Here is a 2,363-nt window from a genome sequence, read left to right on the forward strand (position 1 = left end):
CGGTCGGACGCCCGTACGCCGTCAGATGTCAGTTGTCTTATCCGTCGGATCTAAAAAAAGGGATTCATCCCCAAAAGCTCCTTCCTCGCGCAACACCCGTCCCGCTTTCCGCATATCCCACGGCACCCGCATCTCATGCAGCTCGTCAATTGCGCGTGCTGCACTCTCCCGCTGCTCCCCGGTCGCAGCACCATGCCGCCCCCTACCGCTCTGTGCTAGATCTCGTCGCTGGGATTCACGGCAACTTCCCGGTGGCCGCAGCCCTGGTCTTCATCCTCGTCGCCATTCTCCTGCTGAAGCTTTTAAAAAAGCTGGTTGTAGCAAACGAGTAGGCCTCATCCAGCAAAAAATTGAAAACAACAAAAAATCTCCACTTACTTGATTGAAGCAGAAAAAATGTCGGCTCCAGCAAAATCAAAATACGGTGGTAGCAATTTTTGGGTTGGTTCTAGCAAAAACAAAAACAAAACAAGGTCGTAGCAAAAATCCTGATGCTTCCAGCAAAAAAGATGGCTGGTTGAAGCAAAATTTCTCACTTGCGGTCCAGCAAAAAGAAGAAGAAAAAGCTTATGTACTCGCATCCATGGAAATCGCTGGTTCCAGCAAAATGCTTAATGGTTCCAGCAAAAACAGTGGTTGGTTGAAGCAAAAAAAAACCTGCTGGAGGCCGCAGCTACTTGTTCCAACATTTTGCTGCCATGGTTGTAGCACTTCCTGTTGCCGGTTCCAGCAAAAAAGCTGGCCGGTTCCAACATCGTCGGCATCGACGCCGCACGCCGCCCAACCTGTCGCAGCTCTTTCAACGCCGCGTTTCACATCTTTTCCGGTGACCTGTCGCCGCCCATAGCTTAGCCTCGTCGGAGTGTGCAGCGCGACGCCGGAGGCCAGGGCCGGCGCACGGCGCGTGGGCGGGTGCACGGCGAGGGCCCCGCCTCGGGCCCGCGGCTGCCCGTCGTGGCTGGTTGCAGAATACTGGCCCATCCGCCTTCGAGGCCGGCGACCTCGCCTGCCGGCATGGCTAGAGGAGATGGTGCGGTGGAGGGCTCTCATCGAAGAGGGAATGGAGGAAGGGAACGGAAAGGGAGGGGATCGATAGAGGATGGAGATGCACTGCGTTTGGGGATAAGAAGAAAAAGTAGTGAAGGAGATAAGGTTTCTGGGCCTGCACTGGACACTCGCGAGGAAGGAGACCGGCTGAGCGCTTGGTCGGTCGTCCATTCCCAAAAGTTTCCCTAAAGTCAATGGTTGGCTGAAAAAACTTATATCCTCAAGAGGAAAGGAAGTCTTGATAAAATCTGTGACTTAGGCCCTCCCTGTCTATTCCATATCTTGTTTTAAACTACCACGAGGCTTATGTGAGCATATCAACACCCTAATACGTAAGTTCTGGTGGGGAAGCAAAGAGGGACAAAGGAAGCCCAATTGGGTTTCATGGAGCACTATGACATGACCGAAGCATTGTGTAGGGCTAGGCTTCCGTGGTATACAACTTTTCAACCTAGCTCTTCTTGCAAGGCAGGTGTGGAGGTTGTTGATGGACCAGGAGTCACTGAGTGCTCGAGCGTTGAAAGCAAAATACCATGGCAATGTTGAGTTCTTGAACACCGAGTTGGGGACGGTGCCATCTCAGATTTGGAGAGCCATTCTAGAAGGTTGTGATGTCCTTGTCCAAGGTTTGATTCACCGCATTGGGACTGGAGAAAGTACCAGGATCTGGCAACAAAACTGGCTACCAAGAGCTCACAGTATGAGGCCGATTGTTAGTAGAATCCAAAAGCCGACATCCGGGGTTGCTGAACTCATACTCCCAGGAGCAGAATGGAGTAGAACTTTGATCGAGGAAGTGTTTTTGCCCACAAATGCACGGGCCATTTACACGGTCCGGTTGTGCACAAGATATATTGAGGATTTTTCGGACTGGATACACGAGAAGAATGGAGTCTTCTCTGTTTGGTCGGCATATCGTATGCTCGTAGACACAAAGATGAGGAGGGAGGCCTGGCTCGAGGGCCGGGCTGACGTTTCAAACAATGGAGGCGAGCAGAGAGCCTGGTCAAAGCTGTGGAAAGTGGATGTCCCCTCAAAGGTTAAGATCTTCTTATGGAGACTAGCTCAAAACTCCATGCCTACTGCTGATTTGTTATATGACAGAAATATGTCGACAACTACCTCGTGCAAGATGTGTGGGCGGAGGCCTCTTGGCAACACTCACTTCTACATTGCAGCGTAGCAAGATGTGTTTGGGCTCTACAGGACCTTGATCTTTTCGAAGCTCTCAATAACACCCATGCCCCGGATGCAAAGAGATGGATCTTTGCACTCATAGAGATGCCACCCCCCTCCGAATTCACCCAGGTTTTGGT

The sequence above is a fragment of the Triticum dicoccoides genome, chromosome 7B, assembly GCF_002162155.2.
Source record: "Triticum dicoccoides isolate Atlit2015 ecotype Zavitan chromosome 7B, WEW_v2.0, whole genome shotgun sequence".
In the NCBI taxonomy this organism is placed as follows: domain Eukaryota; kingdom Viridiplantae; phylum Streptophyta; class Magnoliopsida; order Poales; family Poaceae; genus Triticum; species Triticum dicoccoides.